The 24,269-nt window shown below is 39.4% G+C and overlaps 1 protein-coding gene and 1 non-coding gene across 2 annotated transcripts in view; one reads left to right on the forward strand and one right to left on the reverse strand.

Moving 5' to 3' along the window:
• Positions 1-24,269, reverse strand: part of LOC126456837 (uncharacterized) — a 332,607-nt gene that overhangs the window by 77,477 nt on the left and 230,861 nt on the right. The window lies entirely within an intron of this gene.
• Positions 17,096-17,170, forward strand: Trnat-ugu (transfer RNA threonine (anticodon UGU)). Its single transcript has one exon. It is a non-coding gene; the product is annotated as a tRNA-Thr (tRNA).

A 24,269-nucleotide genomic window follows, 5' to 3' on the forward strand; every position in this document is an offset into this window, starting at 1 on the left:
GCAGTGTCTGAAATACCTTTCAAGATTTCACTATTAATAGTGTATATGTGTATTGGAAGATGTAGCTTATGTATATAGTTTTACTTTATAGTTTCCTATACAAGAACTGAAATAATATTTCGCTGTTACAAGGGAGTATGTGTATTAGAAAATATGATTTATGTATTCAGTTGCACTGAAGATTCTGATGCATGGATATCAATATTTGTCAGTATTTTAGTGTTGGCGTACATGGAAATATAGTTACATATGTTGGTGTGCTGGGGTTTCTGAATTTGTTTATTGTTCATTTTTTTGTAATGTTTGTGTTGTCCCCATTCAAAAGCCCTATATTTTCACTGTGCTCCTGATGATTTGTTTGAAATGGAAAGAACATGTCAAGCAGAAGAGGATGACATAGCAAGTAATGAAAGATACCCTTATACTCGTATTTATGGCCACAGCACTAAACATAAATTGGAAATGTTATAGAAATGAAATGTCATTCTAATATTTTACTGCCTCTTAAGTCACTATTATTAAGTTACTGATGTAAATTAACTGTCACAAGTGCTTTTTTACAAATACTTTCATCCAAGATGGAATTGCTTTTGAGTCTGTTACTGTATGCTTAAAATACCAACAAAAAGATAGAACCAGTCACTGGCTTCAGTATATAACTACAATGCATTTCGATCATTTCAGTAATTACTGTGTAACCTTCAGTTGCTATATACTCAAATTACATTGATTTACATTCCTTTTATCACCAACAAGTAAAGTCACTGTGATGTTTTGAATCTTGCAATTTTTATTTCTGCATTGAAAAGGTTATCCATATCCATATTATTAAACTTGTAATCCAGGGCACAGTTACCAAACCCATTTGCAGGTTGCCTACCAAATTTGATTTTCAATATTTCATGTAATTATTGACCCACTTTAAAAATCTAAAAGCTGCCATAATCTACTCTTTAAGAGGCACAATCTTTTGTTAGAAGCTTAACACAATAAGACAACTACTACAGTTAGAAACTGTGTGTTTGTCTTGAGGCAACATAACTGATAGCATGTAAATGCCTGGACTTTATTTGCCCAGTATTTAAGAATGAGAGAATGCAGGAACTTCCAACAAACTGTACACATTATTTCAAACCTTTCAAAAACAGTTTTTGCTGACACCCTCCACATAAAGATGAAAGACAAAAGTTTACTGCTTACTATATTTCCACTGTCCATGCAGTAATACAGCAGCATCTAGGTATGATAGTTTAATTTATTACTTCTTTACTACTAACTATATTTGCAACACACTTTGCAGACAGTATCCACATAAATCTCTGAATGTACCTGCAAAATTGTGACATGGTGTGACACATACAGTTCAGGAGATATGATGACATAGACACTGAGATGTGTGAAAAACTAGCTTTTGCTTTAAATGGGGCACTAATTACCCATATTATATTAATTCAGTATCTGATAGTGAGAGCACTTAATAACTTCCAACAAATTTTAAGCATAATTTCAAACCTTCCCTAAACTTTTTCTCTTTTACATGCTTATTTAACATATTAAATCAGGTGTTACATAATCAGATGTTTGAAGCTGTTTTATACATAGGAGTTTGATTCTTTCACTGGTTTTTACTGAAATTTTACTTGTTACTGCCATTATACATTGAAATCAATATTGTTTACTGTTTATCAAGGAAAAATAATGATAACTTGAGCTATTTCAAGTTAGTAAAAGACGACTAGAAAGGGTGTTCAAGAGGGCATGACAAACCAGATGTTGCCCTTGACTGAAGAAAAAATGGCAAACAGAAGTTCAGTATGCTGCAAATACATGGAGCCACTCAATGAAATTTTATCTCAGTGATACAGGTACATGAATTCACACAATAACTACAAATATACAATGACTATAAATACACAGTAATAAATTTAATGTGCACTACTAACCAAATATGGCATTTTATGATATCTGTTATAATGAATTTATTGGCATAATTATTAACGTCAATAAATTAATGTTTTAAACTATATTTTGTACTCCATATTTTTCAATGTGAACTCAAGGCTAGGCCCACCCTTGGCCCATCCATGTGACAGTAAATGCATAAACTGTCAAATGTTAATCATTGTGAGATTTGTCGGGGCAAATTTGATGGGAAAGCTAGTAAAATACTTGATAGGCCTCTCTCATCAGCCTCTACATCATTCAGGCAATGTTAGAGAAGTATATCAAAGGAATATTGAGGCCACTCTGGCAAAATTGGAAATAGTGTATTCCTAATCGCATAGGATGAAAGGAAAAAAGATTGGTGAGGAATGGTAACAAGTAAACAGTGGAATGAATGACAGATATAAAAGTCCTGTTGTTAATTGGAATAATTATTATGGGCAGTTTGAAGTTTCATAGGAAAGCATTATTATTTAGTATAGGTTGTAAAGTTCCAAGAAACAGACCAAATTGACATAGTGAAGAGACTGATACCAGATTTGATTAACAGTGTTTGATGCAATTTCAGTTCAGCAATGTGTGATAAAACTTTACTGATGAATTACTTAATACATTTGGACCGCTTTTGTCACAACACTATCTTTAATGCTGAAGTAATATTTTCAGCTGTGATTTTTTTTTCTTTTTGCAAACGTTAACATGATATTTCGTAACTAAAATCCATCATTTTAATCTTTCACTTCCAGAATAAATAACAGCAGCAAAAAATAGATCTTAACTGTGGTAATTACCATTGCTTTTCTTTTATACTTCTTATTAAAGTGCAGGCTGAAAAATTCAAAGCTACTCAGAATTATCAGAACTCTATTTGAAGGGTTAAAGTAATCATTTATTTCTCATTACCTTGCATTCACTTTGCTTAAGCTATAATTGACTTGGAGGTGTTTGAGTTTCGTAACATCAGTTTCTGTCATTTCATGTTGAATTGCCATTGCCTTGCGTGAAACACAACATATGTTCTGTGGTATTTTGCAATGTGTAATGAAAGGATCCCCCCATGAACCATGGACCTTGCCGTTGGTGGGGAGGCTTGCGTGCCTCAGCGATACAGATAGCCGTACCGTAGGTGCAACCACAACGGAGGGGTATCTGTTGAGAGGCCAGACAAACGCGTGGTTCCTGAAGAGGGGCAGCAGCCTTTTCAGTAGTTGCAAGGGCAACAGTCTGGATGATTGACTGATCTGGCCTTGTAACAATAACCAAAACGGCCTTGCTGTGCTGGTACTGCGAACGGCTGAAAGCAAGGGGAAACTACAGCCGTAATTTTTCCCAAGGGCATGCAGCTTTACTGTATGATTACATGATGATGGCGTCCTCTTGGGCAAAATATTCCGGAGGTAAAATAGTCCCCCATTCGGATCTCCGGGCGGGGACTACTCAAGAGGATGTCATTATCAGGAGAAAGAAAACTGGCGTTCTACGGATCGGAGCGTGGAATATCAGATCCCTTAATCGGGCAGGTAGGTTAGAAAATTTAAAAAGGGAAATGGATAGGTTGAAGTTAGATATAGTGGGAATTAGTGAAGTTCGGTGGCAGGAGGAACAAGACTTCTGGTCAGGTGACTACAGGGTTATAAACACAAAATCAAATAGGGGTAATGCAGGAGTAGGTTTAATAATGAATAGGAAAATAGGAATGCGGGTAAGCTACTACAAACAGCATAGTGAACGCATTATTGTGGCCAAGATAGACACGAAGCCCACACCTACTACAGTAGTACAAGTTTATATGCCAACTAGCTCTGCAGATGACGAAGAAATTGAAGAAATGTATGATGAAATAAAAGAAATTATTCAGATTGTGAAGGGAGACGAAAATTTAATAGTCATGGGTGACTGGAATTCGAGTGTAGGAAAAGGGAGAGAAGGAAACATAGTAGGTGAATATGGATTGGGGGACAGAAATGAAAGAGGAAGCCGCCTGGTAGAATTTTGCACAGAGCACAACATAATCATAACTAACACTTGGTTTAAGAATCATGAAAGAAGGTTGTATACATGGAAGAACCCTGGAGATACTAAAAGGTATCAGATAGATTATATAATGGTAAGACAGAGATTTTGGAACCAGGTTTTAAATTGTAAGACATTTCCAGGGGCAGATGTGGACTCTGACCACAATCTATTGGTTATGACCTGTAGATTAAAACTGAAGAAACTGCAAAAAGGTGGGAATTTAAGGAGATGGGACCTGGATAAACTAAAAGAACCAGAGGTTGTACAGAGATTCAGGGAGAGCATAAGGGAGCAATTGATAGGAATGGGGGAAATAAATACAGTAGAAGAAGAATGGGTAGCTTTGAGGGATGAAGTAGTGAAGGCAGCAGAGGATCAAGTAGGTAAAAAGACGAGGGCTAGTAGAAATCCTTGGGTAACAGAAGAAATATTGAATTTAATTGATGAAAGGAGAAAATATAAAAATGCAGTAAGTGAAACAGGCAAAAAGGAATACAAACGTCTCAAAAATGAGATCGACAGGAAGTGCAAAATGGCTAAGCAGGGATGGCTAGAGGACAAATGTAAGGATGTAGAGGCCTATCTCACTAGGGGTAAGATAGATACCGCCTACAGGAAAATTAAAGAGACCTTTGGAGATAAGAGAACGACTTGTATGAATATCAAGAGCTCAGATGGAAACCCAGTTCTAAGCAAAGAAGGGAAAGCAGAAAGGTGGAAGGAGTATATAGAGGGTCTATACAAGGGCAATGTACTTCAGGACAATATTATGGAAATGGAAGAGGATGTAGATGAAGATGAAATGGGAGATACGATACTGCGTGAAGAGTTTGACAGAGCACTGAAAGACCTGAGTCGAAACAAGGCCCCCGGAGTAGACAATATTCCATTGGAACTACTGACGGCCGTGGGAGAGCCAGTCCTGACAAAACTCTACCATCTGGTGAGCAAGATGTATGAAACAGGCGAAATACCCTCAGACTTCAAGAAGAATATAATAATTCCAATCCCAAAGAAAGCAGGTGTTGACAGATGTGAAAATTACCGAACTATCAGCTTAATAAGTCACAGCTGCAAAATACTAACACGAATTCTTTACAGACGAATGGAAAAACTAGTAGAAGCCAACCTCGGGGAAGATCAGTTTGGATTCCGTAGAAACACTGGAACACGTGAGGCAATACTGACCTTACGACTTATCTTAGAAGAAAGATTAAGGAAAGGCAAACCTACGTTTCTAGCATTTGTAGACTTAGAGAAAGCTTTTGACAATGTTGACTGGAATACTCTCTTTCAAATTCTAAAGATGGCAGGGGTAAAATACAGGGAGCGAAACGCTATTCACAATTTGTACAGAAACCAGATGGCAGTTATAAGAGTCGAGGGACATGAAAGGGAAGCAGTGGTTGGGAAGGGAGTAAGACAGGGTTGTAGCCTCTCCCCGATGTTGTTCAATCTGTATATTGAGCAAGCAGTAAAGGAAACAAAAGAAAAATTCTGGGTAGGTATTAAAATTCATGGAGAAGAAATAAAAACTTTGAGGTTCGCCGATGACATTGTAATTCTGTCAGAGACAGCAAAGGACTTGGAAGAGCAGTTGAATGGAATGGACAGTGTCTTGAAAGGAGGATATAAGATGAACATCAACAAAAGCAAAACAAGGATAATGGAATGTAGTCTAATTAAGTCGGGTGATGCTGAGGGAATTAGATTAGGAAATGAGGCACTTAAAGTAGTAAAGGAGTTTTGCTATTTGGGGAGCAAAATAACTGATGATGGTCGAAGTAGAGAGGATATAAAATGTAGGCTGGCAATAGCAAGGAAGGCGTTTCTGAGGAAGAGAAATTTGTTAACATCCAGTATTGATTTAAGTGTCAGGAAGTCATTTCTGAAAGTATTCGTATGGAGTGTAGCCATGTATGGAAGTGAAACATGGACGATAAACAGTTTGGACAAGAAGAGAATAGAAGCTTTCGAAATGTGGTGCTACAGAAGAATGCTGAAGATTAGATGGGTAGATCACATAACTAATGAGGAAGTATTGAATAGGATTGGGGAGAAGAGAAGTTTGTGGCACAACTTGACCAGAAGAAGGGATCGGTTGGTAGGACATGTTCTGAGGCATCAAGGGATCACCAATTTAGTATTGGAGGGCAGCGTGGAGGGTAAAAATCGTAGAGGGAGACCAAGAGATGAATACACTAAGCAGATTCAGAAGGATGTAGGTTGCAGTAGGTACTGGGAGATGAAAAAGCTTGCACAGGATAGAGTAGCATGGAGAGCTGCATCAAACCAGTCTCAGGACTGAAGACCACAACAACAACAACAATGAAAGGATGAACCAAAACAAGGCAGAAACACTCTCTACATCAAAAGCACAACTTGTGAGATGTCATATTGTGATGGTGTTTTCAGTTAAAGCCCATTTTTTAGGGAGTTTATATTATGACCTACACCTTTGAAAATATATGCTGTTACTAAGCAGCACAATGAAAATGAGTTGTTATTAGTAAGTATTGTTTTAATAAAATGTTGGAAAACATCATGTTTGTGGTTAAAGAATTTCAGTGTTCAGTTATTTTCATGTTGTAACTTGGTGTTGTGAAAGTACATTGTTTTAAGGCAACAGCACATTGAACACTCATCAAAAAAGCGCCAGTTTTGGAAGGATTTGTTATAATTAAAGGTAGGAAGTGCATAAAACAAAAGCTGGCTTAAATGCTGTTTGTTTACTGACCAGTTTCAGTTGATGACCATGTTCACAGTAAACAAATATGCAATTGTAAAACCAAGAGTACATATCATACATTTTCTGAAATCCAAGATACATAACTAAAGTCAAGTAGAACAATTCTGAACACATTAACTGAGTTGAATGTAACTACAAATGAAGATATCAAACTGGTTCAGGATGGTCAACAACAGACTCTCACACATAAAGAGATATATGTGGACTGATGACTGAAATCAGCATTAGTGTTGTGCATTTCCTCAAGATGTTCATCGTTAAATGTCACATAGTAACACAGCACAAATTAAAGCTCTCAGAAGATTGTTACCTGATATATATGATTGTTTGTTGCAGAAGTTATGTTGTTTTTTTTTCAGGGCTTTGAGTCTTTCTCAGTAAATTAATTGAAATAAATTTTTTTGTAATACTCAGTGTTATGTAAATGTAAATGCACTCTCTCACAAGTGTGAGTTTGTCCAATTTTTTGAGATGTTATAAGCTGCTATCCTTACTGACGGGACATGGAACTTTATTTAGTCTTATAACATGTTCATTGGATATTGAAATTAATAAATATGTGTACTACGGACAGAACATGGTTATCATATGGACAAGGGAGGATACACGTGTTTTAAAAGAGCTAACATAGAAATTTTACACACGTCCATTTTCATAAACAGTCTGTGTGTCTTGGGAGCCAGTTACAGGTAACAGCTGCTACTGAAGAATGCTAGTCACAAATCTAGTTAACTAGTACGTCCCAAGTGATGCAGGTGGCATGTTTCATGAAGCTGGATTTCCCATACACATCAATGCCAGTTGTCAAATGACCAAGTTGTAGATCATTTGTTCCATCTCAGTTATCTCATTGCTTTGGTAGCAATCAAACTTGTTAGTTGTAAATCAGTTATTTCAAAGTTCTTTAGGAGCAGTTGTATTAAACTCTCTGTGTGTAGTAGCTGATTCAGCAGTAGGTAAACAACAAGAAATGAACAACAATTGTTCCACCATAGTAGGGAAGGACCATTGATATACACACACACCAATGGAGTACAATGGGCATTCTTTCAGGTCCTGTGCTACTCTCCTTCTGAACGTTCCTAGAGGCAGGGATTGCACTTCTTGATGCAGTGAGTTGAACATCTTTAGGGCAACCACTGGAAAGCTGTCTTGCGTTCCTGTCAGTCGACACCTGGGTATTTCGATGCTCCTCTTGTTACGGGCATTGTGATTGTATATATCTTGCCTCACGCTGAAGTGAAGACTCCTTGGTTTTCTTTCATGCTGATGAGACATAAGAACACATACTAGCTGAAGACTGTCGTAATTCCTAACTGCTTGAATATAGGCGTGCAGTGCTCCTGTCTTTTGTTTGATGTGATTATTCTGAGAGCTTTTTTATGTAGAATTAGCACATCCTTACAACCTGCAGAATGTCCCCATAACAGTAGGCCATAATTGATGTGGCTATGGAATAGGGAATAGTATACTGTTATGAGGTATTGGTCACTCAATACACCTTTTAACCTCCTCAGAAGGTATATTACACGGGAGAGCTTGGAGCACATTTACACTGTGCGTTCGTTCATTGTTAGTTTCCTGTCTATCATGAAACCCAACAGTTTGACAGCCTCCATATTATCATGGCATCCGATGTTGTTAAGGGTGCATATCAGATGTTGTGGTTTTTCTTCATTCGTCATTTTATTTTTGATGAACCATTCTTTAATGTTTTGGAAGAGTACATCTGTTTCTTGCAGTGATTTTGCAGCAGTTCTTCCTTTGGCAAAAAGGGTGGTGTCATCAGCAAACTGTAACATATTGTTGTTATAACCCATATCATTGACATAAATAAGGAACAGGAGAGGCCCTATGACGGACCCTTGGGGTACTCCATGTTCCAGCTTTTGTTCTTGTGATGTTGCTCCATGAATTGGTACCACTTGTCTCCGGTTTTCCAGATAAGACTGAAAAGCTGCCAGAACAACACCTCCGACACTGTAACACTTCAATAGTATCTTGTGGGAAATGCAGTCAAATGCCTTGCTAAGATCTAAGGTCACAGAGTGTCAGTGCCACACTTTCTCTGTCTTTGAATCTTTGCCTTATTTTTCTGGCTAAGTCCAGTGCTACCGTAAACGTTGACTTTCCCTTGCGAAAACCATGCTGTGTGTCCTGAAAGAGCTTATTCACTTCAATATAATTCTGAAACTGGAGTTTCGTAACAGACTCCATAACTTTAGCTAGAATAGGAATGATAGAAATTGGTCTGTAGCTGGTCACCTTTTTTGTAGATTGGTACTGCCCATGCTAGTTTAAGAAAATTTGGGAAGGCACCAGAGGATAAGCATTTGTTAATCGCTATAGATAATGGTTGAGCAAGCTCTAGAATAACTTTCTTCAGCATTGTGCAAGACATACCATAGATATCTTTGCTCTCTGAGTTCTTGTATGACTTAACTATTTTTACGATATCCTTAGGGTGCACTTCCTTCCAGTTTTCAAAATTGCTACTGGTTATGTTTCTTATGTGATGTCTGGGGACTAAGCCTGAGTCAGGTATTTCATTAATAGTATCTTTCACTATCCTAATAAAGTACTGATTGAAGGCATCAGGGCTACCAGAATTTAAGGCTGAGGTGGGCTTTTTTGTGCACTCATTTACCGGATTCCAAGCTGCTTTGCATGGATTGTGAGCCTCTTTAATGAACCTGCCATTGTATCTCTTTTTTGCCTCCTCCACTCGCTTTCTGTAAATTTGTTTGGCTGTTACATAGTTACAATGAAGCAGGTCTCTAGATGGCAGATCTCTAACTGCTTTCATACGGTCCCTGAAAATTAGCACATTGCATTTTAAATTGTTTAGCTCAGGGGTATACCACATCTTTCCTGTAGTAGGTTTGTCCCTTCCTTTAGCTTTGCCTGTAGGATACTTCTTGTGGATTTCTGCAAATAAATCATCAAATTTAGCTTTTAATGATTGGAACAGACATTTGAATGAGGCACTGGCCCCCATTCCTGCAATTTTTTGCTGCCAGTTTACACTTGACAGGGCTATTTTAAGACCATTTAGTCTTTCTTCTTTTATGATCCTTTTACTAAATGTGTAACTGGAGTGCCATGAGCTTGGTTGTCATTGACTCGAGCATTTCATACTTATTTCCATTACTAATGCACTATGGTCAGCAATCGTTGGTTCAGCTATACTGATATTATAGTCCCAGATATTGAGGTTAGTGATAACTGTGTCTAGGCAGGCATCGCCTCTTGTTGGCAGTCGGTTTGCAACAAACAGCCCATAGCTATTTATCAAAGTCATGAAGACTCTCTCTTTAGTGCTTCCATCACCTATATGTATGTTGAAATCTCCGCACAGTGCAATTTGAGATAGTGACCGGGCCAAATATCTCATGAAATAAGCGATTTGTGTTAGATGGTGCTGTATAGTCACAAACGTATAAGTACATGGTATCACGCAACATTCCGCCAGTGCGGTCGGTATTTGCTTCGTTATACATTACCTGTGTTAAAATTGGCCGCTCACCAATTGCAGAAAAGGTCATTATCATGCTGATAAAAATGCTCTTAACGCCTTTTTAGGAGACAGTCTTCACTCCTTCCGATCTGATCATGTAAGTGTAGAAAAGTTGTGGAATGTTTTCAAAGAGATAGTATCAACAGCAATTGAGAGATATATACCACTTAAATTAATAAATGGTGGTACTGATCCTCCATGGTACACAAAACGGGTCAGATCGTTGTTGCAGAAGCAACGAAAAAAGCATGCCAAATTTAAAAGAATGCAAAATCCCCAAGATTGGCAAAGTGGCAAAGTTTTACAGAAGTTCGAAATATGGCGCGTACTTTAATGAAGTTCGAAATATGGCGCGTACTTCAATGCGAGATGTTTTTAATAATTTCCACAACAAAATTCTGTCTTGAAATCTGGCAGAAAACCCAAAGAGATTCTGGTCATACATAAAGCACACCAGTGGCAAGACACAATCAATACCTTCACTGCGCGATAACAATGGTGAAGTCACTGATGACAATGCCGCTAAAGCAGAGTTATTAAACACGGTTTTCCAAAACTCCTTCACCAAAGAAGACAAAGGAAATATTCCTGAATTCCAATCAAGAACAACTGCCAAAATGAGAAACACAGAAGTAAATATCCTCGGTGTAACAAAGCAGCTTAAATCACTTAATAAAGGCAAGGCCTCTGGTCCAGATTGTATACCAGTCATGTTCCTCTCAGAGTATGCCGATAAAATAGCTCCATATTGAGCAATTATATACAACCACTCGCCCACAGAAAGATACGTACCTAAAGACTGGAAAATTGCTCAAGTCACACTAATACCCAAAAAGGGAAGCAGGAGTAATCCACTGAATTACAGGTCTATATCACTAACATCGATTTGCAGTAGGGTTTTAGAACGCATACTGTATTCAAACATTATGAAGTACCTCGAAGAAAACAATTTATTGACATATAGTTAGCACGGACTCAGAAAATATCATTCTTCTGAAACACAACTAGCTCTTTATACTCATGAAGTAGTAAGGGGATGTCAAATTGATTCCATATTTTTAGATTTCCAGAAAGCTTTTGACACCGTTCCTCACAAGCGTCTTCTAATCAAACTGCGTGCCTACGGAGTATCGCCACAGTTGTGCGACTGGATTCGTGATTTCCTGTCAGAAAGGTCACAGTTCGTAGTAATAGACGGAAAGTCATCAAGTAAAACAGAAGTAATATCCGGTGTTCCCCAAGGAAGTGTTATACGCCTTCTATTGTTCCTGATCTATATTAATGACTTAGGAGACAATCTGAGTAGCCGTCTTAGATTGTTTGCAGATGACGCTGTCATTTACCATCTCATAAAGTCATCAGATGATCAAAATGACTTGCAAAATGATTTAGATAAGATATCTGTATGGTGCGAAAAGTGGCAATTGACCCTGAATAAAGAAAACTAGCTGAGATAAGAAATCAATGTTTTGAAGAGAGCTGTTTCCCAGAGGTACTGAAATATGCTGAAGTCAAACCACTCTTCAAGAATGGATCCAGAGAGATCATGGGAAATTATCATCCTATCTCAATTCTCCCAGTCCTATCTAAAATATTTGAAAAACTTGCTGTTGCACAAATCCAAAACTTCATTGCAAAATATTCTGTTATTCTAAACAATCAATTTGGTTTTCAGCATGGTAAGGACACCATCGATGCAGTAAACAGTTTCATTGAGAAAATAAGCACATCATTAGACAAGAGAAATAAGGTGGCAGGAATTTTCTGCGACCTCACAAAGGCGTTTGATTCTGTAAACCATGCATTGCTAGTTTACAAACTTGAAAAGTATGGCATTAGCGGCAGTGCCCTAGAATGGCTTAAATCCTACTTATCCAACAGAAAACAAAGAGTTAGCATTTCTTCAAATGGCACATATTATTTTTCTGACTGGAAAAAAAAAATCTCAGGGTGTTCCACAAGGCTCCATATTAGGCCCAGTCCTATTTTTGTTTTATGTTAATGACTTACCATTAAATATCAGCTTCCCATCAGTTCTGTCCGCAGATGACACTTCTGTCTTTGTTGAAGATAAGGACTCGGAAAAAATTCCCAAATCTGTGATCAGTACCCTCACTACCTTAGAAACTTGGTTTCAGCTAAATGGGTTGAATCTAAACATATCTATGACTATATATGACGGTAGAATCTGTTCCCGAAAGAACAGTTACCGTGGATGACCATGCAGCTTTGCTAGAAATGAAATGATAATTAAATGGACACCCTAGCTGCAAACAGGCGTTGATGTACTTCATTGGGGACATGTTGAAAATGTGTGCCCCGACCGGGACATGAACCCGGTATCTCCTGCTTACATGGCAGACGCTCTATCCATCTGAGCCACTGCGGGCACAGAGGATAGTGCATCTGCAGGGACTTATCCCTTGCACGCTCCCCATGACATCCACATTCCCAACATGTCCACACCACTACATTCGTAGTGCGCCTAATAGATGTTTGCCCATCATACTCATTACTCGTGGCAGATTAATCTACCAAGTCCCGTACGAGTTCAGGCATAGCGTGTGCGTTCACTCAAGAAGGTCAATGGCTGGGAAGCCATATTTTAAATATATATGACGGTAGTATCTGTTCCCGAAAGAACAGTTACCGTGGAGGACCATGCAGCTTTGCTAGAAATGAAATGATAATTAAATGGACACCCTAGCTGCAAACAGGCATTGATGTACTTCATTGGGGACATGTTGAAAATGTGTGCCTCGACTGGGACATGAACCCGGGATCTCCTGCTTACATGGCAGATGCTCTATCCATCTGAGCCACTGTGGGCACAGAGGATAGTGCGTCTGCAGGGACTTATCCCTTGCACGCTCCCCGTGAGATCTACATTCCCAACATGTCCACACCACTACATTCGTAGTGCGCCTAATAGATGCTTGCCCATCATTCTCATTACTCATGGCAGATTAATCTACCAAGACCCGTACGAGTTCAGGCATAGCGTGTGCGTTTGCACGAGAAAGTCAATGGCTGGAAAGCCATATTTAAACTATCTATGACGGTAGTCCCCCCATGAACCATGGACCTTGCCGTTGGTGGGGAGGCTTGCGTGCCTCAGCGATACAGATAGCCGTACCGTAGGTGCAACCACAACGGAGGGGTATCTGTTGACAGGCCAGACAAACGTGTGGTTACTGAAGAGGGGCAGCAGCCTTTTCAGTAGTTGCAAGGGCAACAGTCTGGATGATTGACTGATCTGGCCTTGTAACAATAACCAAAACGGCCTTGCCGTGCTGGTACTGCGAACGGCTGAAAGCAAGGGGAAACTACAGCTGTAATTTTTCCCGAGGGCATGCAGCTATACTGTATGATTAAATGATGATGGTGTCCTCTTGGGTAAAATATTCCGGAGGTAAAATAGTCCCCCATTCGGATCTCCGGGCGGGGACTACTCAAGAGGATGTCGTTATCAGGAGAAAGAAAACTGGCGTTCTACGGATCGGAGCGTGGAATGTCAGATCCCTTAATCGGGCAGGTAGGTTAGAAAATTTAAAAAGGGAAATGGATAGGTTGAAGTTAGATATAGTGGGAATTAGTGAAGTTCGGTGGCAGGAGGAACAAGACTTCTGGTCAGGTGACTACAGGGTTATAAACACAAAATCAAATAGGGGTAATGCAGGAGTAGGTTTAATAATGAATAGGAAAATAGGAATGCGGGTAAGCTACTACAAACAGCATAGTGAACGCATTATTGTGGCCAAGATAGATACGAAGCCCACACCTACTACAGTAGTACAAGTTTATATGCCAACTACCTCTGCAGATGACGAAGAAATTGAAGAAATGTATGATGAAATAAAAGAAATTATTCAGATTGTGAAGGGAGACGAAAATTTAATAGTCATGGGTGACTGGAATTCGAGTGTAGGAAAAGGGAGAGAAGGAAACATAGTAGGTGAGTATGGATTGGGGCTAAGAAATGAAAGAAGAAGCCGCCTGGTAGAATTTTGCACAGAGCACAACATAATCATAACTAACACTTGGTTTAAGAATCATGAAAGAAGGTTGTATACATGGAAGAACCCTGGAGATACTAAAAGGTATCAGATAGATTATATAATGGTAAGACAGAGATTTTGGAACCAGGTTTTAAATTGTAAGACATTTCCAGGGGCAGATGTGGACTCTGACCACAATCTATTGGTTATGAACTGTAGATTAAAACTGAAGAAACTGCAAAAAGGTGGGAATTTAAGGAGATGGGACCTGGATAAACTGAAAGAACCAGAGGTTGTACAGAGTTTCAGGGAGAGCATAAAGGAACAATTGACAGGAATGGGGAAAAGAAATACAGTACAAGAAGAATGGGTAGCTTTGAGGGATGAAGTAGCGAAGGCAGCAGAGGATCAAGTAGGTAAAAAGACGAGGGCTAGTAGAAATCCTTGGGTAACAGATGAAATATTGAATTTAATTGATGAAAGGAGAAAATATAAAAATGCAGTAAATGAAGCAGGCAAAAAGGAATACACATGTCTCAAAAATGAGATCGACAGAAAGTGCAAAATGGCTAAGCAGCGATGGCTAGAGGACAAATGTAAGGATGTAGAGGCCTATCTCACTAGGGGTAAGACAGATACTGCCTACAGCAAAATTAAAGAGACCTTTGGAGAACGACTTGTATGAATATCAAGAGCTCAGATGAAAACCCAGTTCTAAGCAAAGAAGGGAAAGCAGAAAGGTGGAAGGAGTATGTAGAGGGTCTATACAAGAGTGATGTACTTGAGGACAATATTATGGAAATGGAAGAGGATGTAGATGAAGATGAAATGAGAGATATGATACTGCGTGAAGAGTTTGACAGAGCACTGAAAGACCTGAGTCGAAACAAGGCCCCCGGAGTAGACAACATTCCATTGGAACTACTGACGGCCTTGGGAGAGCCAGTCCTGACAAAACTCTACCATCTGGTGAGCAAGATGTATGAAACAGGCGAAATACCCTCAGACTTCAAGAAGAATATAATAATTCCAATTCCAAAGAAAGCAGGTGTTGACAGATGTGAAAATTACCGAACTATCAGTTTAATAAGTCACAGCTGCAAAATACTAACACGAATTCTTTACAGACGAATGGAAAAACTGGTAGATGCCAACCTCGGGGAAGATCAGTTTGGATTCCGTAGAAGCACTGGAACACGTGAGGCAATACTGACCTTACGACTTATCTTAGAAGAAAGATTAAGGAAAGGCAAACCTATGTTTCTAGCATTTGTAGACTTAGAGAAAGCTTTTGACAATGTTGACTGGAATATTCTCTTTCAAATTCTAAAGGTGGCAGGGGTAAAATACAGGGAGCGAAAGGCTATTTACAATTTGTACAGAAAGCAGATGGCAGTTATAAGAGTCGAGGGACATGAAAGGGAAGCAGTGGTTGGGAAGGGAGTAAGACAGGGTTGTAGCCTCTCCCCGATGTTGTTCAATCTGTATATTGAGCAAGCAGTAAAGGAAACAAAAGAAAAATTCTGGGTAGGTATTAAAATTCATGGAGAAGAAATAAAAACTTTGAGGTTCGCCGATGACACTGTAATTCTGTCAGAGACAGCAATGGACTTGGTAGAGCAGTTGAATAGAATGGACAGTGTCTTGAAAGGAGGATATAACATGAATATCAACAAAAGCAAAACAAGGATAATGGAATGTAATCTAATTAAGTCGGGTGATGCTGAGGGAATTAGATTAGGAAATGAGGCACTTAAAGTAGTAAAGGAGTTTTGCTATTTGGGGAGCAAAATAACTGATGATGGTCGAAGTAGAGAGGATATAAAATGTAGACTGGCAATGGCAAGGAAAGCGTTTCTGAAAAAGAGAAACTTTGTTAACATCGAGTATAGATTTAAGAGTCAGGAAGTCATTTCTGAAAGTATTTGTATGGAGTGTAGCCATGTATGGAAGTGAAACATGGACGATAAATAGTTTGGACAAGAAGAGAATTGAAGCTTTCGAAATGTGGTGCTACAGAAGAATGCTGAAGATTAAATGGGTAGATCACATAACTAATGGGGAAGTATTGAATAGGATTGGGGAGAAGAGAAGTATAGATTTAAGAGTCAGGAAGTCATTTCTGAAAGTATTTGTATGGAGTGTAGCCATGTATGGAAGTGAAACATGGACGATAAATAGTTTGGACAAGAAGAGAATTGAAGCTTTCGAAATGTGGTGCTACAGAAGAATGCTGAAGATTAAATGGCTAGATCACATAACTAATGAGGAAGTATTGAATAGGATTGGGGAGAAGAGAAGTTTGTGGCACAACTTGACCAGAAGAAGGGATCGGTTGGTAGAACATGTTCTGAGGCATCAAGGGATCACCAATTCAGTATTGGAGGGCAGCGTGGAGGGTAAAAATCGTAGAGGGAGACCAAGAGACGAATACACTAAGCAGATTCAGAAGGATGTAGGTTGCAGTAGGTACTGGGAGATGAAAAAGCTTGCACAGGATAGAGTAGCATGGAGAGCTGCATCAAACCAGTCTCAGGACTGAAGACCACAACAACAACAACATGACGGTAGTATCTGTTCCCGAAAGAGCAGTTACCGTGGATGACCATGCGGCTTTGCTAGAAATGAAATGATAATTACCATCATATATATTTAAAATATGGCTTCCCGGCCACTGACCTTCTTGTGCGAACGCACACGCTATGCCTGAACTTGTACGGGACATGGTAGATTAATCTGCCACGAGTAATGAGTATGATGGGCAAACATTTATTAGGTGCACTACGAATGTAGTGGTGTGGACATGTTGGGAATGTGGATCTCACGGGGAGCGTGCAAGGGATAAGTCCCTGCAGACGCACTATCCTCTGTGCCCGCGGTGGCTCAGATGGATAGAGCGTCTGCCATGTAAGCAGGAGATCCCGGGTTCGTATCCCGGTCGGGGCACACATTTTCAACATGTCCCCAATGAAGTACATCAACGCCTGTTTGCAGCTAGGGTGTCCATTTAATTATCATTTCATATCTATGACTCACATGATGCAGTTCAGAACCAAACAGTCAAAATGTGAGCAGATTAAGATTGTACACAACAACCAAGGTATAGAAGAAGTTGACTCAGTCAAATTCTTAGGTTTAAATGTAGATAAAAATTTGAGCTGGCATGCACACATTGAATACCTGGCAAACAAACGGAGCAGCTTTGCATTTGCAGTGCAAATACTGTAATTGCAATTGACACATGAAAAGTAGCATATACAAGCTACTTCGTATCCATTTTTAGGTATGGTATTGTTTTTGGGGTAAGTCGACAAACGTGGTACATAGTGTGGGTTCCTGGTATCATGTCCTAGTTCATGAACCACGGGCAATGTACGAGTGGCCAAGTAAGTGGTCCTGACAGTCAGGATACCAGTTTCTTTGGAATAAGTGTGGGCATCTCGGACATATTCCGAGTCGTGGCCACCTTTGTGCTCAGACGGCAAAGACTACCAAATCCACCGGTTAGTCCCTCAACCGTTAGGGGTAAAACTCAATGGGACCCGGGGCAAGTAAGGCTAGCAACCTGCTTCCCTGGTACTATAAATATGATACTGGCAACAATCAGAGCAAAATGCCTCGGACCTTTGGAGGTGACGGGGTCCCACCTCTAATTGACAAACCAGGGACTCCTAAGATACGACTCAGCAAACAAATGGTAACGAGATGGGGAGCTATTAATATCAATGGGGGCTACTCTGGGAAGAAGGTAGAGCTGGCAGAGGCTGCAAGTAAGATGGGGTTGGATGTTTTAGCTGTTAGTGACATTCGAGTAAGGGGTGAGAAAGAAGAAGTGGGAGAATACAAGGTGTACCTGTCAGGAGTCAAAGCAGGAATGGTACAATCGGGTGTAGGGCTTTTCATCAGGAAAGAAATGGAACCCAGCGTAATAAGGTATGTAAACAAACGACTGATGTGGATAGATTTGACAGTGTCTAGCAAGAAAATTAGGATTGTGTCAGTATATTCGCATTGTGAAGAGACAGATCAAGATAAGATGGATAGTTTTTATGATGCACTCAGTGATGTAGTTGTTAGAGTAAAGGACAAGGACAGTGTTCTGCTCATGGGTGATTTTAACGCCAGGATTGGAAATCGAACAGAAGGGTATGAAAAGGTTATGGGTAAATTTGGAGAGGATATGGAGGCCAACAGGAACGGGAAACAGCTCTTGGATTTCTGTGCCAGTATTGGCTTAGTAATCACAAACTCCTTTTTTAAACATAAGAACATTCACCGGTGTACTTGGGAAGGCAGGGGAACCAGATCTATCATTGACTATATAATAAAAGATCAGGAATTCAGGAAGGCTGTGAGGGACAAACATGCATTCAGGGGATTCTTTGATGACACTGATCACTATTTAATCTGCAGTGAAATTGGTATTGTGAGGCCGAAAGTGCAGGAGGTCAGGTCCATGTGTAGGAGGATAAGAGTGGAGAAACTTCAGAATAAGGAAATCAGACACAAGTACATAACAGTGATCTCAGAAAGGTACCAGTTAGTTGAATGTAGTCAATTACAGTCATTGGAAAAGGAATGGACAAGGTACAGGGACACAGTACTAGAAGTGGCCAAAGAATGTCTTGGAATAGTAGTGTGTAAAGGTAGGATGAAGCAAACAGCTTGGTGGAATGACACAGTCAAGGCAGCCTGTAAAAGGAAAAAGAAGGCATATCAAAAATGGCTACGTACTAGAACTCAGGTAGACAGAGAAAGTTATGTTGAAGAAAGAAACAAAGCCAAACAGATAATTACAGCATCCAAGAAGAAATCTTGGGAAGACTTTGGAAACAGGTTGGAGACCTTGGGTCAAGCTGCTGAAAAACCATTCTGGAGTGTAATTAGCAGTCTTTGAAAGGGAGGTAAGAAGGAAATGACAAGTATTTTGGACAGGTCAGAAAAACTGCTGGTGAATCCTGTTGATGCCTTGGGCAGATGGAGGGAATATTTTGAAGAGTTGTTCAATGTAGGTGAAAATACGATCAGTAATGTTTCAGATTTCGATGTACAATGGGACTGGAATCATGATGGAAATAGTATCACATTTGAGGAAGTGGAGAAAATGGTCAGTAGATTGCAGTGCAATAAAGCGGCTGGGGTGGATGAAATTAAGTCGGAACTCATCAAATACAGTGGAATGTCAGGTCTTAAATGGCTACACAGGATAATTGAAATTGTGTGGGAGTCGGGACAGGTTCCATCAGACTGGACAAAAGCAGTAATCACACCAATCTTTAAACATGGAAACAGAAAAGATTGTAACGACTACAGAGGTACCTCTTTGATCAGTATTGTGGGAAAAATCTTCTCAGGCATTGTTGAAAGGAAAGTGCAAGTATTAGTTGAGGACAAATTGGATGAAAATCAGTGTGGGTTTAGGCCTCTTAGAGGTTGTCAGGGCCAGATCTTTAGCTTACGGCAAATAATGGAGAAGTGTTACAAGTGGAACAGGGAATTGTATCTATGTTTTATAGATCTAGAAAAGGCATATGACCAGGTTCCTAGGTGGAAGTTATTTTCTGTTCTACGTGATTATGGAATAGGAAGCAAACTTTTGCAAGCAATTAAAGGTCTTTACACAGATAGTCAGGCAGCAGTTAGAGTTGACGGTAAATTGAGTTCATAGTTTCAGGGGTAAGACAAGGCTGCAACCTGTCTCCACTGTTGTTCATATTATTTATGGATCATATGTTGAAAACAATAGACTGGCTGGGAGAGATTAAGATAGGTAAACACAAAATAAGCAGTCTCGCATATGCGGATGACTTAGTTGTGATGGCAGATTGTACTGAAAGTTTGCAAAGTAATATTTCAGAGCTAGATCAGAAATGTAAGGACTATGGTATAAAGATTAGGATCTCCAAAACAAAAGTAATGTCAGTGGGAAAGAGATATAAACGGATTGAGTGCCAAATAGGAGGAACAAAGTTAGAACAGGTGGATGGTTTCATGTACTTAGGATGCATATTCTCACAGGATGGCAACATAGTGAAAGAACTGGAAGCGAGGTGTAGCAAAGCTAATGCAGTGAGCGCTCATCTATGATCTACTCTCTTCTGCAAGAAGGAAGTCAGTACCAAGACTAAGTTATCTGTGCACCGTTCTATCTTTCGACCAACTTTGTTGTATGGGAGCGAAAGTTGGGTAGATTCAGGTTACCTTATCAATAAGGTTGAGGTTGTGGATAGGAAAGTAGCTATTGTGGATAGGAAAGTAGCTAGGATGATTGCAGGTACTAGTAGATGGGAACAATGGCAGGAGGTTGTGCACAATGAGGAAATCAAAGAAAAACTGGGAATGAACTCTATAGATGTAGCAGTCAGGGCGAACAGGCTTAGATGGTGGGGTCATGTTACACGCATGGGAGAAGCAAGGTTACCCAAGAGACTCATGGGTTCAGCAGTAGAGGGTAGGAGGAGTCAGGGTAGACCAAGGAGAAGGTACCTGGATTCGGTTAAGAACGATTTTGAAGTAATAGGCTTAACATCGGAAGAGGCACCAATGTTAACACTGAATAGGGGATCATGGAGGAATTTTATAAGGGGGACTATGCTCCAGACTGAACGCTGAAAGGCATAATCAGTCTTAAATGATGATGATGATGATGATGATGATGATCGACAAACATAGTGTGGATACTAAAAATACAGAAAAAAATCATACGAAATATGTGCACTGCAAATCATAAAGAACCATGTTGACCATTATTTATAAAACTTAAAATATTAACTCTGCCATCCTTATACATACATGAGATTATTATATTTTTGTACACCAGACATGAATTATTTGAGGGAAACCATTTTGTCCATTCACATGATACGAGAAACAAAGAAAATTTTTTGCTCCCCACCCACCGCCTCAGACTGTATGCCCAGGGACCTCAATACATGGGAATGAAAATTTGTAATAAATAAAAAGGGAACAAGTTGATGCAGATGAATTTAGGTTCACTTAAAAGAAAGCTATATGAGGTACTGACACTGAAGTGTTATTACTCAGTGGATGAATTCATGCAGGTCAAACTGGAAATTTGAGCTGGGTACAATGAGTTATCCTATAGTGTTGTTATTTATTATAGTGCTATTATTTATTAATGTAAAAATCATTGTAATTGTTTTATAAATTTTTGACATGTCTCCTGTAGCCAAACCAAATGGATTGCAAATGTATGTCATGATATGAATAAAACACAATTCACAAAAAATTCACAATTCTGCATGATTGACTGATCTGACCTTGTAAACATTAACCAAAATCGCCTTGCTGTGCTAGTCTGCAAATGGCTTAAAGCAAGGGGAAATGACATCTGTAATTTTTCCCCAGGGCTTACAGCTTTACTATATGGCTAAACGATGATGGTGCCTTCTTGTGTAAAATATTCTGGAGGTAAAATAGTCCCCCATTTAGATCTACAGGTGGGGACTACTCAGGAGGACTTCGTTATCAGGAGAAAGAAAACTGGCATTCTACGGATCGGAACATGGAATGTCACGTCCCTTAATCGTGCAAGGAGCTCATAAAATTTAAAAAGGGAAATGGATAGGTTAAAGTTTGATATAGTAGGAATTAAAGAAGTTCAGTGGCAGGAGGAACAACGCTTCTGGTCAAGTGAATACAGGATTATAAATACAAAATCATATAGGCCTAATGCAGGAGTAGGTTTAATAATAAAAAAATAAAAGTGTCGGTCAGCTACTACGAACAGCATAGTGAACGTATTATTGTAACCAAGATAAGACACGAAACCCACGATTACCACAGTAGTAAAAGTTTATATGCCAACTAGCTCCGCAGATGATGAAGAGATTGAAGAAATTTACAATGAGATAAAAGAAATTATTTACATAGTGAAAGGAGATGGAAATTTAATAACCATGGGGGACTGGAATTTGATAGTAGGAAAAGGAAGAGATGGAAAAATAGTAGGCGAATATGGAATGAGGGTAAGGAATGACAGAGGATGTTGCTTGGTAGAATTTTGCACAGAGCATAAGTTAATTGTAGCTAACACTTGGTTTAAGACTCATGAAAGACGGTTGTATACATGGAAGAGGCCTGGAGACCCTGGAAGGTTTCAGATAGATTATATAATGGTAAGACAGAAATTTTGGAACCAGGTTTTAAATTGTAAAACATTTCCAGGGGCAGATGTGGACTCTGACCACAATTTATTGGTTATGAATTGTAGATTAAAACTGAAGAAACTGCAAAAAGGTAGGGATTTAAGGAGATGGGACCTGGATAAACTGAAAGGACTAGATGATGTAGAGTTTCATAGAGAGCATTAGGGAATGATTGACAAGAACTGGGGAAAGAAATAAAGTAGAAGAAGAATGGGTAGCTTTGAGTGATGAAATAGTGAAGGTAGCAGAGGATCATGTAGTTAAAAAGATGAGGGTTAGTAGAAACCAATGGGTAACAGAAGAAATATTGAATTTAATTTGTGAAAGGAGAAAATATAAAAATACAGTGAAGAAAGCAGGCAGAAAGGAAGACAGACGTCTCAAAAATGAGATCGACAGGAAGTGCAAAAAGTTTAAGCAGGGAGGACAAATGTAAGGATTTAGAGGCATATATCACTGGGAGTAAGATAGATACTGCCTACAGGAAAATTAAAGAGACCTTTGGAGAAAAGACAACCACTTGTATGAATATCAAGAGCTCAGATGGAAAACTAGTCCTAAGCAAAGAAGGGAATGCAGGAAAGTGGAAGGAGTATATAGAGGGTCTATACAAGGGCGATGTACATCAACATTATGGAAATGGAAGAGGACATAGGTGAAGATGAAATGGGAGATACGTTACTGCATGAAGAATTTGACAGAGCACTGAAAGACCTAAGATGAAACAAGGCCCCGGGAGTAGACAACATTCCATTAGCACTACTGATATCCTTGGGAGAGCCAGCCCTGTCAAACCTCTACCATCTGGTGAGCAATATGTATGAGACAGGTGAAATACCCTCAGACTTCAAGAAGAATATAACAATTTCAGTCCCAAAGAAAGCAGGTGTTGACAGGTGTGAAAATTACCGAACTATCAGTTTAACAAGTCATGGCTGCAAAATACTGACACACCTTTGTATATGGCCACATGAAGCAGCAATGCTTCCTGTATTTCTGGGACACCTTAACTCCCTCCATCCAAGCATTTGCTTCACCATGGAAGTGGGGAACAATGGAGACTTTCCATCGTAAATATCTTGGTCTGCAGAAAAGTTATGGTTCTTTTGATCACAGGATGTTCCATAGTTCCATAAAACAACTCACACTGATCTATACCTGTGAGTTGCGAGCTGCCATCACCTATCTCAATGCAATGGTGTATTACAGGTGGCTAGAGTTACAGAGGCATCTCAGATGCATGGAGCTTATCAGCACAGCTTAGCTATCTTTGCTCTGTTTTTGTACAAAACAAGTACTGTGATTAACAGATCCATAATGCAAGTCAACCTGCCTGCAGTAAACCTCAATAACAGCCAAAAGAAATGGAAAACTCCAAGAGGATGCTTCTTCTACTGTATGTTGGGTGCCCTTTAAGATCAGCAGGCTGTTCAAAAAATATCAAATAAAATGGTTCTGTTAAAGACAGCCTAGTCTAAGGAGATCAAGGCTACAAAATTCTGCACCAACGTGGGAAATAATACATTGGCCAGACATGTTGCAATGTTGCACTGTCAAAGATAGAGGTGCTGAACATAGATTGGGTCAGCCAGAAAAGTCTGCTGTCACTGAGCACTGTCTTGATATGGGACTAGAGAGTGACAAAGATCCTTTCCTCTGCCTTCATGTACTTGGAATCTGTCATTAAAGAAGCGGTTAAAATATGTATAAGTAATGATCCCATTAATAGAGATACAGGATTTCAACTTAGCAAAGGATGTAAAGCAACATTGGTGGCACTATGGCTTGGTCAGCTGCAGGCAAATGAATCTGAGTCAATATGGACAGGTATCTGGCATCTAGACACTTAAACCATTAGATCACAAAGATTTGTATTT

Source organism: Schistocerca serialis, chromosome 1 (genome assembly GCF_023864345.2).
Source record: "Schistocerca serialis cubense isolate TAMUIC-IGC-003099 chromosome 1, iqSchSeri2.2, whole genome shotgun sequence".
Classification (NCBI taxonomy): domain Eukaryota; kingdom Metazoa; phylum Arthropoda; class Insecta; order Orthoptera; family Acrididae; genus Schistocerca; species Schistocerca serialis.